We start from the raw sequence: 18,420 nt of genomic DNA on the forward strand, positions 1-18,420 counted from the left end.
ATGGAATGCTCAGGGCGACTAACGTCAAACATTGACATTGAGTGATCTGCTCCCACCGCGTCCATAATATCCCCACTTCCTGACTTTTCGTGCAACAACAGAGCAGCCTTTGTTCCCGTCTGTAGATCTGCCATAGTCATTAGCACTTTTCTATGGAATTCCATAGAAAATATTATGGAATTCTACGGAAATCGATGGAAATCCATGGAATTTGATGGAATTCCATCCACTTGCCAATTTTCCATCTGAAGCTGTTATGGAATTCCACGGAATCTCGACTAAAATTCCATGCATTTCCACGGAATGTATGGAAAACACCATGGAAAGTTGGACTTAGCCATTTTTTTCAACGGAAATCATTATGGAAAATAACTTATACATTTTCTTGGATGGAAATCAATGGAAAATAACTTGGACAATTTTCGCTGGTTGTCTGAAATGTATTTGTAGTTTAATACATGTATGAATTTATTTGCATCATGTATTTTGTATTTAAAAGAAAATGCAATAAAGATAATTATAAATTTGTTCTAGAAATTGGAACAGTTCTGGAACTGTTCCATATTTGTGTTCTAAAACGTATGTTCTGGAATTGTTCCAAAACAGTTTTTTTAGAATAAATCCAGAACATTTGTGGAAAATGGCTTAGGACTGAAACTGTTCCAAGAATTTCAAGAACCTTTTTAGAACATTTCAAGGACAAAATATGGTCAATAATTTCTAAAAATGTTTTAAAATGTAGTTCTAGAACACATCTAGAACGCTTTAAGAACCAGTAAGTTCTACAAAAGTTCTAATGGGGAATAAGAACACATATAGAACACCTTACACTTACAAATAGCCAAATAGACTTCATAGTAGCGACAGCAGCAGCAGCAGTAGTAGTAGTAGTTGTAGATGTAGTAGCTGTATTAGTAGTAGTAGTTGTTGTTGTTGTAGTAGGTGTTGTTGTTGTAGTAATTGATGTAGTAGCAGTAGTGTTTTTTTATATCAGTAGAGGTTGTGGTGGTAGTAGTAGTAGTATAGAAGTAGTAGCATTAACAGTTTCTGTAGCAATAGTAGTAGCAATAGAAGTAGCAATAGTAGCAGTTGTTGCTGTAGTAGCAGTTGTTGCTGCTGCTGTTGCTGCTGTTGTTGTTGCTGCTGTTGTTGTTGCTGCTGATGCTGTTGCTGCTGTTATTGTTCCTGTTGTTGTTGTTGGTGGTGTTGTTGATGCTGTAGTAATTAAAGTAGTAGTTCTGCAGAAGTAGGAGTAGTTGTTACTTTCAAAGCAATTTCTACAAGTTTAAATTCCTTAACCCTGTCCAAGTGGTATACACACTGTTTTTTCTCAATATCAAACTCAGCCAGTCCAGGTTGTCAAATAACAATCTATCTGATAAGCCAAGCATGTGTTGTACATCAGATGTTGGGTATGTTTGCTGCAAATCTATTGGTTATAAGATATAACAGCCTTTTCTAATTGGCTGAATTCAAATACAGAAAGTTTACCTGTTAGATTGAAACATGAAACATGGTGGACAATGTACTGGTTTAACTTGTTAAAATAAAGTTAAAGAAATTTAACAAACAGAGGAGTTCATTAGTTTTTCCATTAAAAACACTTTCTTAAAATACTTATGTATTTATATCATTTGGAAAGTGACATGAAATATTGCTAAAGAGTGATGCATACAGTGTTTGAGCAGTCTGTCTAGGAATAGAACAACAACTGAAGGTTTGTGATTTTTATTATTTCTAAATATTCCTTTAAATTTAATCTTCTTATGACATTATTGTAGACCTTTTTATGTGATATTTGAGTTTTTAGTATAGCAAATATTAGTTTAAAAGCAGCTGTCACCCAAATTTTCACTTAGTGGAGTTTGCAGGTTGAAAAAGGAAGTAATAAGACCTATGTGGAGAAATTAATAACGTTGAATGTAGTATCGGAATTTTATCATGCAAGGTTATGGAACTGCAGGCTAAGGAAGTTTTTTACTGTGCATGTTGAGCACTCAATGCTCATTAATGGTGTTAATTTTTATTATTATCCCCCGCCATAGGCGGAGGGATATTGTTTTGGTGTTGTCTGTCCGTCCTTCCATCCTTCCGTCTGTCCGTCTTTCCATCCGTTCGTAGCCATATCTTGGAAGTGCTTTGGCAGATTTCACTGAAACTTGGTATGAGTATGTATATGGATAAGAGGATGATGCATGCCAAATGGCATTGTACACCATTAGTTAATAACAGAGTTATGGCCCTTTGTATCTTGAAAAAATGCTTTTTTGTGTGTCCAAGGCCATATCCTGGAAGTGCTTTGGCGGATTTCATTGAAACCTGGTTCGAGTATATATATGGATAAGAGGATGATGCACGCCAAATGGAATTGTACACCATCTGTTAAAAACGGGGGTATGGCCCTTTGTATCTTTAAAAAATGCTTGTTTGAGTGTCAAATATAATACTTATGTGTCCAGAAGCATGTTGGCGGGGGATATCAATTCAACGTATTTGCTTGTAAATACAAAATTAAACCAATGGAATTGGTTTTTAGGTATCTGAATGTGCATTTTCATACCAATAGAATTACACATCATTCTAATTATAGCAATAATAAATTTGTACTAATCATACCAACAAATTAAGTTATGCTTAGTGCTTTGCGATGTATTCACTTCGTTTTTAGTTCTCTTTCTAAAGACCATTAAATTTTAACAACTTTATATTTAAAACAATTCAGGAATTACGTTCCCTATACATTTTCATTATGTGCTTTAATTACCATTGACCAGTTGATGGAAGATACTGCAGAGTTTGGCAGGGAAATAATCCAACAGCAAAGCGGCTCTTTAAGCGCATTTACCTAGAGGACTTACAGGGCCACAAATTCATGGTAAATATTGTCATGCCCTGGGCAAGATAAGTTATTTAATGTTAACCACCTGAAAGTATGTTGTCTTTTTGGAATTCAATATATTGGTCTATGACAGTTACACTAATCTGGATCCTGGGATAACTTAAAAAGTTCTAAGCATTTTTTCATGAAACTTGAAACATGAACAGATGACAATAAGGACATTTTGCACGTCATTTCATGTTGTTTATAATGCAAGAATTCTGGTTGCTATGGCAACAAATATATTTAACAAACTTAAAATAGTGAAGTTTAACAGGTAGGGGACCATATTGCTTTGCAATCTCTTGTTATAGTTTGAATGTAAATAACTCTTTGCTTTAGACATTTTTATGATTTTTTATTCTGTAGAGCACATGTGAGCAGTATACAGTGTACCTCATACCAAAAAGGACCCGGAGGCAGTGACTGGTGTTTAATATTCTCAGAAGAAAAGGAAAATGGCAGTGGAAGACTTGGACAAACATTTTTAAAAACTAGCCTCTGTGTTAAGCCTGGCAGTTATTTTGTGAATTGTATTTTGTGTTTGTTTTTTGTCTTAATTTATTTGTTGTTTTTTTTTATTTAGGAATTTGAAACTTGGATAATTGAATTAAGTCCGTGTTCAACAGTACTGAGCATAGTATAATAAATAACAAATTTACATCAGTTGTTAATTTGTTATGTATTATTATTAACTATACTCAGTACTTGAATACTGGCTGTCTGCATGGGAATTTGTTTCTAGAAAGTTGGTTTCAGACTTGAATATTTGAAGTTAACCTTCGGAACTTTTCTAGAATTGTACTGGAACACATCAACTAGAACTGAACTTCTGTTATCATATTGAAAGTGTTCTAGAATTAATAAGGAACAGTTGTTGAACGTTAAAATTTATGAGAAAAAACTCTAAAACAATTGTGCGTGATGTGTGTGTGCATGTAATTGTGTGTGTTTATGAACATATGTGAGAAAGGAAGTATACTTGTCATAAGAGAAATGTAAAATTCTACTTCTATGTTTTATATTGTGCCTTTTATAAGTTTTTCTTTTCTCACCTGTATATGCGTGCATGTTTATGGATGTGTTTTTGAATGTGTGCATGCATGCCTGTGGTTAAGAGAGTTGGTACTTTATGAAAATGTAAAACCACTCATTTTTGAATATGTACTGTGACTGCATGTGTGTGGTTAATGATTGATGCCAGATCTTGTTCTTGTTTAACTTCTATGATGAAACCTTTAGTTACATTCACATTTGTTTTTCAAAGTCAATAAAATGCCTTTGATCTATAATCTGTTTTTTTTTTCTATTTTATTACAGCTTTTTATTAAATTCCATAGCTTTTCACGGAATTCCACGGCATTCTATGGAATTCCACGGCATTCTATGGAATTCCACGGCATTCCATGGAATTCCACGGCGTTCTATGGAATTCCACGGCGTTCCATGGAATTCCACGGCGTTCTATGGAATTCCACAGCATTCTATGGAATTCCACGGCATTCTATGGAATTCCACGGCATTATATGGAATGCCACGGAATTCTATGGAATTCCACGGCATTTTATGGAATTCCATCCCATATGAAGTCCCCCTTCTGTTGTTTTTTTCACTTTTCCATTGATTGCATGGAATCGGATGGAAAGTTAGTGCCAATACTCCACGGAATTCCATCTAACGATTTCCATAGAATTCCATATGATTCCACGGCAGATCTACAGACGGGAAATGCTTCAATGTCCGTCGGTGCATCAGGCACCCGCAGTACGTGGACGACTTCATCTACATCCATGTCACCATCAGTTGTATCGTAGTGACGACACCTCATACATACGAAACGCAGTTCATCTATAGAAAAAATTGCGGGTTTGTCGCACGTCTTCTGTGAAGATTTTTTTCGGAATTTTTGATGGGATTTAATCGAAGACATCTCAATCGTTGAGTAGAATAATTTCCTTTTATAGTTTACCGATTTATACAGGCAATTGTGTTTTGGTGCCACCCGTATGGGCTTTTTTTTGTGATAGCCAGCGGAACCGTTTTTTTTCAAGTTTTGTATTTCATTCTTAATTTAATTACCAAACAAAACGGTCAAACAAGTTTGTTGGATAAAGTGTAATTGTGCTTGTGCATAAGAAAAAATGTCCCAGAGAAACCTTTTCCAATTTGGAATTGGAAGTAGCTCGGAAAGTGTGTGTATGACGCCAACGATATAACGTACTTTAAATGACAGTGCTCCTAACACCAATATGCAAAAGTAGATTTGAGCAACACTCAAAAGTCAAAAGTGAACAGAAAATTCAGGAGTGAATGATTAAAAAATCTGAATAAGAGAAATGACATTGTTAGGTAATGCTTGTTTAAATCATTAACTGGTATTTGCGATTTGTCAAACATTTTGCACACAATCATTTACTAATTTTCAGGTGCCCTGTGCAGCGACAAGATTACATTGATGATTTATTACATGTTATTTATTTCTCATTGCCTGTCTAGCACTCATACATTATACACATATATACACACACACATTTGTTGCTTTTTGTGCTCCCCCCAAATTTATTTTGGGGGGAGCAATTATAGTCGCCGCTTTCTCCGTCCGTCCATGTGTCCATGTTTCCGTCCGTGCACAATGTTTGTCCGGGCTATTTCTCAGCAACTAATGACCGGAATTCAATGAAACTTTATGGGAATCTTCACTACCAAGAGGAGATGTGCATATTATCAGCGGGTTCTGGTTGGATGATTTTTCACAGAGATATGGCCCTTTGAAATTTTCTATAAAACATTTTTTGCTCCCCGAACTACTGTGCCATCAAAACGTTTCCTTTTATCTGAATATATAGTGCAATGTTGTGACAAAAACACTTTTGGGGAGTATCACCCGTCTTTGTCGGTTTCTTGTTATATATTATATCTCAGTAATTTTCTTAAAACACAAAAGAACATTGACTCTCGTGCGTTAATATTATGACTCATACAAATTTGATTATGACTCTTGAAAATATGGTCCCAATAGTCATTGGCTCTTGAGATTTGAGGTCAAAGGAAACCCCTGGGCATCTACATACCTTACAGCAAAGAAAGAGTGGAAAATGTCCGTTCATGCTCTCTCCACTCTTGCAGCCGATGCGTATCGATCTATTGGCATTGGAGCGAAGCTTGGCTAACTGTTCAGGTGTTTCTACACGATGGATCACGCGCTTAAGGTCACGCACCAAAATAGTTCCGTCGTGGGTCCATGCGTCGAAGAACAACTCACTGCGATGCTTTGTTAGGGCCTCGTTGATGAAATTCCATTTGTAATCAGTGAGTGTTTAGCCCGAGATCTCACATTGTACAGTTTTTGTCTGGATGTGTATGAGACAAATTTAACAATAATGTCCATAGGCTTTGCGCTGGATATTATCGGGGACCTTACCTATGGGAGCGATCTATCTCCTCTATCGAGAGATTGGCACCGATTTCAATCGCCATATCCAGAATTATCTCGTCAGTGTCCTCGTTGTCCTTAGTTTCAGGGATCCCGGTGACACGTAAGCAGTTACTGCGACTGTATTGCTCCGCACGATCTGCTTGTAACGTTAGCTTCGCCACCTGATCTTTAAGAACATTGTTTTCCTGTACCAGGGACTCAATTTTTTCATTAAGTGAAGCAATAATACCTTTGATTACCTGTGGTATGAACGCCGGGACAATTGATGTGACCATTTCGTCGAGATCGACTTTGAACAGTTCATGCATCCTGATGGTGATGGTTTCTCTGTCCACCTCGCTCAGATGAACATGTGTCAAGACTTGACTGTTCTGCATCATATCACAGTCTGATTGATTGTTTCTCTTAATCTCATCTTCGATATTAATACTTGATGTGGATAAGTCACATTTATCACATCTTGTACCCACAACAGGTGTGGAGTGGTGATTTTTCATGTTGATGCTCACAGTTAAGCAGTTATACTAGCACAGATGAGCAGGTCAGTGCATCAAAGCGAGGCGTAGGTACACTAACGGTAAACCTACTATGTGCTTCGGTAACAGGTAATAGCAAAAATAGGTAACAAGCAAAAAAAATCCACACTGGAGACTAATTGGAAAACTCGTAGGAACTAGTTCGCGGTGATTTGAGCACAAAAACATGTATTGATATTTAATAAATAAAGTAACCTTTGTTGAAAATGATGTCCAAATAAATTCTTATTTGCATAGTCCAATTCAAAAAATTATCACCACAATCACATGACACATGCACTATAGATTACTCCGATATAATTTTTGACCAGATAATTTAGTAAAGAGTCACATATTCACTATTTTTCAACGAGTGAAAAAAACGCGTCAACACCCGCCATTACCGAAACTGGAACCAATAGCTTAAATAACTCAATTCCGCCCAAATCCACCAAACAAAATAAAAGTACATGCAAGCAAATTAAATGACAGTACAATGTGAACTAAACGAATTTTTTAATTAAATCTCACATATCTGTTATACATCACCAGAAAATTGCAATATATATAAAATCATGTATGTCACAAGGCAAATTAATTATTCCACGTTACAATTGAGAGTTTAATATCAATTACTATACAAACTGCTTGATTATCACAAAAGATAACAACCCTTTTTCCTTTTAATTCATGACTCCATAACTTCAACGACACTACTACTGTAAGCATTTCCAAACAAGTAATACTCAATTTCTGATCGAGAATAAACCTTTGAAAGATAATGTGAAAAAAATGTATTTCCACAAATACCACCACAACCAGTTAAAGAGCTATCAGAACTGAATACTGAATCGACTCGTAACCAGTCTCCGTAATCTATCAAAGCTCTACCCTGACATAGAGGCAAAAATGTATGCCACCATAGATCTTTCCTAACCTCAATTGGAATCATGAAACAATTCCAGTGTCAGCATAACATTCTCGCAACCAGTTAAGAATCCGGTTATCGAAAATCCGGCTTGATCTAACGAATGCCCCTACAAAATTAAACGTTTCTAATAACTGTTGAATCTCCTTCAATGATGCCCTATCTCTATCTTATCAGGAAGTAACCAACAATTTGATCTTATCAAGTCTCTTCTTTGTGACTTCCATTGCTATCGTATGACTATTGAACAAAACACCCAAGTAAACCATTTCTTCTGAAAGTGGACTAGCTTTCTCTTAAGCCTCCTCGATGCCATTTCTGACAAACTGTACCCTCAACAACATGAAAGCGAAATTGGACACTTCTTTCTTCTCAACCCCGCAAAAATCAATAAGATAATTACACAGACAAATCCCAAACTTAAAAATCATTAAGGCAAATGCATTGGTAACCCTTTGACAAATATGAGCTAATGTTCTTACACCCATTTGCAAAACAGTATAAAAATATGTGACGGTTCCAAGTGAAACCAACCAAATTATAAATGGAAGGCAAAATACTAATATGTCTATATGCACGCCTCAGATCAAGTTTAAACATCATACACTCTGATCCCTTAGCCTTAATTAGAGCCACAAAACCATCAATCCTTGGAAAGATTATATCTAACTTATTGTCCAAATATGTATCTTCGGAAACAAAATCATTAACGCAAGTGCCATCTTTTGGGAAGCTTAAATCTAGGATAACCCCTCTCTCCTCATGATTTGACTTGGGTACTGTGTTCAAAGGTGAAATGACCATTCCCTCTTCAAAAGGACATGAAGCAAATTAATAAGCAAAATGACCAATTATGGCTTCCTGTGATGCCTCCTTCTATAAATATTTCAACATATGCTCTGGAAAGGCAACAGCTCGAGCATGATTTTTCATATGGACAGACTTGTTAAACAAAACCTCCTTATCCTCTAACTCAATTTCAATAGGAAAATCAAACTAAAGTAAATCTCATACTGAAGTGATACAATAATCACTGAGCATCCTATTCATAAACTCAGTTTATATCCGCTCATTCACTGGAATTTTACATGCCTCAAAATTGTATTTCTGAGAAGCTTTAATCTTGCGACTAACCTCAATTTTGAATCCCTAAATTCCTTAAGAGTCACGAATTGGCATAAGGATAGGCACTCGAGCATTCGGGATGAGCTAACTCTTTCTTATCTGTCTGCCAACATGTAGCACAAATATGTTTTGCAAAACGAGTTTTACCCCCTTTCGCTGTCACAGCATGAGATACAAGACACAAACTTTTATTTAAAGTCGGTTTACAGTAGTTACATTTCAACATTACCTATGTATAGCTATTTACCGACACATTCAAAGGCATTATGGTTCTGTACAAGGCATATATAAATACAAATCATATTCGGTGCTAGTAAAATTCCACATGCTAATAATTAATAGCTAGATTAGTATGACATTTTAAAGGTAAACCATGAGTGTTTTAATACAAGAAAGTGATATAAATGGAATGAAAACATAATTACTAATTTAAGTAATAAAATTAAAATAGCATTCTACCATATATTAAACACATAAAAAAGAAAAAAAGATATGTTGAAAGTGTATTTTACTTGATAGTGATCTAACTTACATTAAATAATCAGTTTCCTTACATGAAAACAAAGTATAATCACGGTGTGCATGATGCATAAAAACAAGCAAGCACAAAAATCATGAATCATAAAACAAGCAAGCAGCAGAAAGCTAATTTTGGCAACTTACATATTTAATGAAACAGACATATACCACAGTGTGCATGTAAAACATATAACATTATGATGAAAGTAAATTTTAATTAATATTGATAATAATACTGATATACTTATGTTTAATAATTATTTGTCTTACATGAAAGAAAAAGCATATATCACAGTATGCATGAGACATTAAACAAGCAAGCACAAAAAGCATGATCATAAAGACAAGCAAGCAGCAGAAAGCTAATTTTAGCAATTTACATATTTAGTAAAACAAAAATATATCACAGTGTGCATGCAAAACATATACAATTATGATGAAAGAAAAGTTTATTTAATATTAATACTTAATATTAATAATAATACTGATTTACTTATATGTTTAATAATTATTTTCCTTACATGAAAGAAAAAAGCAAATATCACAGTATGCATGAGACATAAAACAAGCAAGCACAAAAAGCATGAATCATAAAACAGGCAAGCAACAAAAAGTCAATTTTAGCAACCTACATTTTTAATAATAATTGGTTTCATGAAAAAAAGCATATAACATAGTGTGTGTGATAGCATAAAGCAAGCAACCAGCAAATGCAATTTGTGGCGACTATCAGAGCTCCAGATAGAAATTTGGTCAAATTCTTATTTCTTCCCTATTTTCAAAATTAATTCTTATTTTACCCCCTATTTATAAAATTAATTCTTAACAATATATTACCAAATAATTTTGAGTGCTTTAGATTCGCAGTCATTTACGCAAGAGCTTATAAGTTCACCAATTATTGACGAAACCATGCTTTGGGTATTTGAATCTAATTGAAAAAATGCATGCAGCGAGGACTTTTGACACTGAAATGGCTTTTTTGCCTTCCACGCTTCAATACACCGCTTCAGTCGGCCATTTAAAAAATTTCTGTAAAACGGTCACTCACACTTCGTCTTTATATAGGTCATAATGGCCTTTTGGTTGCCGTTAAAGTCATATCAAAATCTATATTTAACATTTAATTTTAATGGCATTTTGAATAGGTATACAGTATATTACTTGTGTATAAAAATTGCGATAAGTGTAATAAAAAAGGTACAATAAACAGTAATGACTCGCCTGCAAATCTGGGAGAACAGAATCGAGACCGTTTGGCCTTTGGACCGCTCTTAGGTGTGGCTCTTCTTCTAAGCAAACGCTTGAGTGACGTTGATTTAAAGTTTCAGTTTTAATTGAGCGCCAAGACGAGCCAGAACCGGAATGAAATGTTTACCATACAAAATTTGCTACTGGAAGATTTACGCACGTTCGAAAATTTCGATTTCATGTTTTAATTTTTCAATGCGTAACTTTACGCAAAGATTTTAAATCAAAATAATTTAATTCGTTTTTACGCCTTTACGCATGTTATCTGGAGCACTGGCGACTATGTTTAGCAACTATGTTGGATCCATGCAATAGGAACAGCGACAACTCTCCGTCCCATGAACTAACCAAACTGGAGAACTGATTGAAATGTACCTGGTCCCTAAAATGTTGGGGCAGAGAGTTCCACAGCTTGGCAGCTCCGAAACGGAAAGAGTTAACACCGTAACTTGTTGTTCTTACTTGGGGGATGTCTGCAGTTCTTGGCCCGTATTCACCAACCGATTCTTAGACTTAAGAATAAAGAATAGACTTAGAACAAAGAAAAATGTGTTCAGTGTTTGAATATAATTAGGCCGCCACTGGTGATTATGTCATTAACAAAATGTTCTATATGAAGAATAATATAGATAGAGATGTTTACTGCAGAGTTTGACTCAAAATTAAAGAAATTATTGAATATTCTAATTTAAAGAATTTTCTTTATTCTTAAACTTAAGTCAAAAAATTGTTTGGTGAATACGGACCCTGGTGTATCTAAAAGAATAGGAACTAGATTTAAGATTAACAAGGTCATGAAGATAAATGGGAGTTTGATTATATTTTACTATTTTAAATGTTTCTAAAATAATTGATCTTATTCTCCTAATTTTCAATGAAGGTAGTTTTGACTTTTTTAATAAATTATCATAATTTGAAACATAATCTTCATACAAGAATCTTAATGCTCTTTCTTGATTTTTTTTCCATTTTCTTTGTATTAACTTTTCCACAATAATGCCATACTATAGGGCAATAGTTAAAACTTGATAGGATAAAAGAATGGTAGATGCTAAGTTTTCCTAATTTACAAAGGTGTTTTTCAATTCATTTTAAAACATATAATTACCTTAAGGCTTTTTTATAAATGCGATATATATGGCTATTAAATTTTAGTTGAAAGTCAATTGTGACCCTAATAATTTTACTTCTTCATCACATGTGATAATATGATTATTTCCAAGATTGAATGATATATTTAGTTGTCCAGATTTTTTTCCAATGGCAATGCCTTGAAATTTATACGGGTAAGCTTGCATTCTATTGTTTGAAAACCAAGTTATTAATGTTTTGCTATCTTCTTCAAGAGTATTTACAACCTCTGTTAAATTATGTCCTGAATGTGAAAGGGTATTGTCATCAGCATAGTTATACAAGCTGCTATTTGAAATAAAATAGAAAATGTCGTTTATAAAAATGTTAAATAAAACCGGCCCAAGAATAGATCATCGAGGGACTCCTTTGTACAAGTGTTAAAACTGACTATTTAAATTTCCCATACGGACACCCTGTTTTCTATTTGAAAGGTAACTTTTCAATAAATCAGTTGAGTGTTCGGATATACCATATGCTTGAAGTTGTAATAAAATCAAGTCGTGAGGAAGACAATCGAACGCTTAAGATAGGTCCATTAAAATTGCAGCAACAAATTTATTATCATCCAAGGATTTTTCCAATCTTCTATTATTTTTAGAAGTGCAGTTTGGCAACCATAGCCTTTCCTTAAAGCAGATAAAAAAGGGTTAAAATGATTGTTGAAATGTTGTTTATTGTTCATTTATTGATCGTTCGAAGATTTTTGACAGTGTGGGTAAAATACTTACTGGTCTGTAGTTAGCTTTATCTTAATTACTAGTTTTTATGTTATGGTTTTACTTGGGCTATTTTAAGTTTATCCGGGAATGTTGAATGACTCATGCTTGAGTTAATAATGACGGTGTAAGGACTTGTTAGAACAGCTTGAGCTGCCTTTAGTAATTTACTTGATATACCATCAATGCCTACTGCCTTTTAATGTAAAGTTTATTATTTGCTTCCCTACAAAATCTTCACTGACAGGATTGAAAGTAAAACATTGATTAGATTTGATACTTGAGGATATCATAGAGATACTAGGGTGGTTTTCATCAGCTGTTAGGTATTCATTTCCTATGTTTTGTGCCACATTAACAAAAAAGTTATTAAATATTTCCCCGACCTGTTCTTGATTTGTAATAAGTTTGTCATTTTTGTTTAGAATGGTGTCTTTGTTAATATTATTGCCTTTGATGGTTAAAAAAGGTTTGACAGTTTTCCAGACATCCTGAGATCTGCATCTTCATGTACACCTTTCAATAAAGTAGTTATGTAAAGATTTACGTTGTATTTTGGTTACAATATTTCTTTGTTGTCTGTAATTGTCCCGATTTGTTGCATTTTTGTAATTTAAATATTTATTATGAAGCATTGTTTTTATTTATTGCACTTTTTTTAATTGTTTATTCATGTATCACACTGGTTTCTATTGGACTTTTTTAGCTCGAGTTCGAAACTGGGTTGTGCTGGGTCAAAAACTAGGTCACTAGGTAAAAAAAAAAAAAAACCCTTGTAAACACTGTAGAAGTCAGATTTTATAATCAATCTTCATGTAACTTTGTCAAAATGTTTGTCTTGATAATATCTTGATTGAATTCAAAAGTGGTTCCTGTGTGTTGAAAAACATGGCCGCCAGTGGGCGGGGCAGCTTTCCTTATTTGGCTATAGAGAAACCTTGTAAACACTCTTAAAGTCACAATTTTTGCCCAATCATCATGAAAGTTGGTCAAAACATTGGTTTTATTGATTTTGTGGACGAGTTTGAAAATGGTCCAGATCGGTGAAAAAACATGGCCGCCAGGGGGCGGGGAAGTTTTCTCTATATGTATGTAGTGAAAACATGGGAACACTCTAGAAGTCACATTTTTGGTCCAATGATCATGATATTTGGTCAGAACATGTGTTTTTTTGGATATGACAGTTGAGATTGAAAATGGTTCAGATCGGTTAAAAAGCATGGCCGCTGGGGGGGTGGGGGGTCATTTTCCTCTTATTTATAAAGTAATAACAGCTTGTGAACACTATATAGTTTATCATGTCAAGGAAAGTAACTGCAAATGAAAAATTATGTTGAATTGACAGAGCTGTCTCCCTTTTTAAAATATTTGTTTTAAGCACAAGAAGATTAAGTGGAATTAATTATAAATGATAGTTTTACATTCTGGAAGATAGCAAACTTTTGAATATGTTTTTCATTGTTTGATGATTCCGTACAATATGGCATTCTTTTGTCAATCAATTAAAGCGAGACTATACGATTTTTATATGTGTTAAATTGCAATATATTGATAAATACATGTTACAATAACACAAAATAGGCAAGATATTGAAGACGAATTTCATAAAATGCAGCAAAGACAAATTAGTGCCCCGAGCTGATGGTGACAAAGATATTTCGTACATATTTTCCTACAATCACCGAATAATTCGTCTTTTTATTAGGATCGGAGTTAGTGTTCGTGTGTCGAATGACTGGACATCGCTGCAGGAATTTAAAAACAACCATTAAACTAAATTAAGATTCACATCGTGCATGCATGATATACATTCTGGCGAATTCGACTGTACAGACATTTTCGATTTCAGAATTAAATATCTCGCTTATTTCACATTTTTCGACACATGTTCTTTTTAAGTTTTATTTTAAATTATATTGAAGTGTATGACCTTGTTAACACTCTAGAGGTCACATTTATTTTACGATCATCATGAAACTTGGTCTGAAGATTTGTCCCAATGATATCTTGGATGAGTTCGAAAATGGTTTTTGTTGCTTTCAAAACATGGCCACCAGGGGCGGGGAATTTTTCCTTATATGGCTATATATGGCTTAAGTAAAACATTGTTAACACTCTAGAGGCCATATTTATTGCCCAATCTTCATGAAATTTGGTCAGAAGATTGGTCTAAATGATATCTTGGATGAGTTCGAAAATAATTATGTTTGCTTTAAAAACATGGCTTCCAATTGGGCGGGGTATTTTTCCGTATACGTCTATAGTAAAAGCTTGTTAACGCTCTTGTTTTATTTAATTTGGTTGCCCAATCTTCATGAAATTTGGTCAAAACATTTGTGTCCTGTGTAGTAAAGTTTGATTTTATTATGTCAGTATTATGTACCATTAACTGTTTTATTTAATTTTTCATAACACAGAATTTTCATAATTAACAACTGTTAAAGTCATTATTACTTATGGTAAGCCTATCAACTAAGAGAAAGCTGAAATGAAGACAACATGTACACAATTTTGCAGTATCTATCTCCATTGTTTAACCTGCTGAGGCATATTTTCCAATCTATTTTTGAGTAGTTCTACCAATCTATTAGTAGAATTTGTTAGACCCCAGATATTGATAATTGCAGTGTGTAACTATTTACCACTCAGCTTACTGACCCTCTCACTGTGCTGTATGCCAGATGTTAATATCAGTAGTCAGTAATACAAGCTGGTTGAAGTGTTTGATATATTTTTAGCTCACGTGATTGCTCAGGTGAGCTTTTGTGACCGGTCTTTGTCTGTCGTATGTCCGTCCGTCCATCCGTCCGTTAACATTTGCTCGTAAACACTCTAGAGGCCTCATTTCTTGTCCCAGCTTCATGAAACTTAATCAGAAGCTTTGTGCCGATAAAATCTCGGCCGAGTTCGAAACTGGGTTGTGCCGGGTCAAAAACTAGGTCACTAGGTAAAAAAAGAGAAAAACATTGTAAACACTGTAGAAGTCACATTTCATGCCCAATCTTCATGTTACTTTGTCAAAATGTTTGGCTTAATGATATCTTGGTTGAGTTCAAAAGTGGTTCCGATCCGTTGAAAAAACATGGCCGCCAGTTGGCGGGGCAGTTTTCCTTATTTGGCTATAGAGAAACCTTGTAAACACTGTAGAAGTCACAATGTTTGCCCAATCATCATAAAAGATGGTCAAAACATTGGTTCAACTGATGTCTCGGACGAGTTCGAAAATGGTCGAGATCGGTGAAAAAACATCGCTGCCAGTGGGCGGGGCATTTTTCTCTATAAGTATAAAGTGGCAGTTTTCCCCGTTTGGCTATAGAGAAATCTTGTAAACACTCTAGAAGTTACAATTTTGGATCAATCATCATGAAAAATGGTCAAAACATTGATTTTATTGATATCTCGGACGAGTTTGAAAATAGTCGGGATTCGTGAAAAAACATGGCTGACAGTGGACGGGGCATTTTTCTCTATATGTATTTAGTGAAAACATGTGAACACTGTAGAAATCACATTTTTGGCCCAATTTTCATAAAATTTGCTCAGAACTTTTGTTTCCTTGATACGAGAGTTGAGTTCAAAAATGATTCCGGTCAGTTGAATAACATGGCTGCTGGGAGGGGGGCAGTTTTCTCATTATGCCCCCCCCCCCTTTCGAAGAAGAGTGGATATATTGTTTTGCTCATGTCGGTCCGTCCACCAGATGGTTTCCGAATGATAACTCAAGAGCGCTTATGCCAAGGATCATGAAACTTCATAGGTTCATTGATCATGACTCCCAGATGAACCCTATTGATTTTCAGGTCACTAGGTCAAACGTCAAGGTCATGATGACCCGAAATAATAAAATGGTTTTCGGATGATAACTCAAGAACGCTTAGGTCTAAAATCATGAAACGTCATAGGTACATTGATCATAACTCGTTGATGACCCCTATTGATTTTCAGGTCACTAGGTCAAAGGTCAAGGTCACGATGACCCAAAATAGTATAATGGTTTCCGGATGATAACTCAAGAACGCTTAGGCCTTAGATCATGAAACTTCATAGGTACATTATATCATGACTCGTAGATGACCCCTATTGATTTTCAGGTCACTAGGTCAAAGGTCAAGGTCACGGTGACCCGAAATAGTAAAATGGTTTCCAGATGATAACTCAAGAACGCTTATGCCTAGGATCATGAAACTTCATGGGTACATTGATCATGACTCGAAGATGACCCCTATTGATTTTCAGGTCAATAGGTCAAAGGTCGGGGTGACCTGAAATAGTAAAGTGGTTTCTGGATGATTACTCAAGAACGCTTATGCCTAGGATCATGCAATTTCATAGGTACAATGATCATGACTCGCAGCTGACCCCTATGGATTTCAGGTCACTAGGTCAAATGTCAAGGTCATGGTGACCTGAAATAGTAAAATGGTTTGTGGATGATAACTCAAGAACGCTTATGCCTAGGATCATGAAACTTGATAGGTAGATTGATCATGACTCACAGTTGGCCCCCAGTTGATTTTCAGGTCACTATATCAAAGGTCAAGGTCACGGTGACCTGAAATAGAAAAATGGTTTCCGGATGATAGCTCAAGAACGCTAATGGCTACGATCATGAAACTTCATAGGTACATTGATCATGACTTGCAGATGACCCCTATTGATTTTGAGGTCACTAGGTCAAAGGTCAAGGTCATGGTGACCCAAAATAGTAAAATGGTTTCCGGATGATAACTCAAGAACGCTTGTGCCTAGGATCATGAAACTTCATAGGTACATTGATCATGTCTCGCAGATGACCCCTATTGATTTTGAGGTCACTAGGTCAAAGGTAAAGTTCACGGTGACCTGAAATAGTAAAATAATTTCCAGATGATAACTGAAGAAAGCTTATTCCTAGGATCATGAAACTTGAGAGGTAGATTGATCATGACTCGCAGATGACCCCTATTGATTTTCAGGTCACTAGGTCAAAGGTCAAGGTGACCCGAAATAGTAAAATGGTTTCCGGATGATTACTCAAGAACGCTTATTCCTAGGATCATGAAACTTCATAGGTACATTGATCATGACGTGCAGATGACCCCTATTGATTTTCAGGTCACTAGGTCAAAGGTCAAGGTCACAGTGACAAAAAACATATTCACACAATGGCTGTCACTACAACGGAGAGCCCATATGGGGGGCATGCATGTTTTACAAACAGCCCTTGTTTGTAATTGTTTTTAACAACAATTGCTGTTGTTTTTCGTTAGTAGTTAGTAGAAAAATAAAAAACACTTCTTCTTTTAGTTGTTATGCCCACCTTCAAAGTAGGAAGAGGGGGTATATTGTTTTGCACATGTCGGTCGGTCCGTCGGTCGGTCCGTCCATCAGATGGTTTCTGGATGATAACTCAAGAACGCTTAGGTCTAGGATCATGAAACTTAATAGGTATATTAATCATGACTGGCAGATGACCCCTAATGATTTTCAGGTCACTAGGTCAAAGGTCAAGGTCATAGTGACTCGAAATAGTAAAATGGTTTCCGGATGATAACTCAAGAATGCTTACGGCTAGGATCATAAAACTTCATATGTTGATTGATCATGACTCCCAGATGACTCCTATTGATTTTTATGTCACTAGGTCAAAGGTCAAGGTCACGATGACCCGAAAAAGTAAAATGGTTTCCGGATGATAACTCAAGACCGATTATGCCTAGGATCATGAAACTTCATAGCTACATTGATCATGACTCGCAGATAATCCCTATAGATTTTCAGGTCACTAGGTCAAACGTCAAGGTCACGATGACCCGAAATAATAAAATGGTTTCCGGATGATAACTCAAGAACGCTTAGGTCTAAAATCATGAAATGTCATAGGAACATTGATCATAACCTGTTGATGACCCCTATAGATTTTCAGGTCACTAGGTCAA

General features: G+C 35.3%; 1 protein-coding gene across 1 annotated transcript in view; it reads left to right on the plus strand.

Moving 5' to 3' along the window:
• Nucleotides 1-1,683: 1,683 nt before the first annotated feature.
• Nucleotides 1,684-18,420, plus strand: part of LOC127851138 (uncharacterized transmembrane protein DDB_G0285607-like) — a 61,337-nt gene continuing 44,600 nt past the window's right edge. The window contains exon 1 of the mRNA XM_052384719.1: nucleotides 1,684-1,717. The gene's annotated coding sequence lies outside the window, so the exon portion shown is untranslated. The remainder of the gene's footprint in view (nucleotides 1,718-18,420) is intronic.

This window comes from Dreissena polymorpha, chromosome 11 (genome assembly GCF_020536995.1).
Source record: "Dreissena polymorpha isolate Duluth1 chromosome 11, UMN_Dpol_1.0, whole genome shotgun sequence".
NCBI classification, from domain to species: domain Eukaryota; kingdom Metazoa; phylum Mollusca; class Bivalvia; order Myida; family Dreissenidae; genus Dreissena; species Dreissena polymorpha.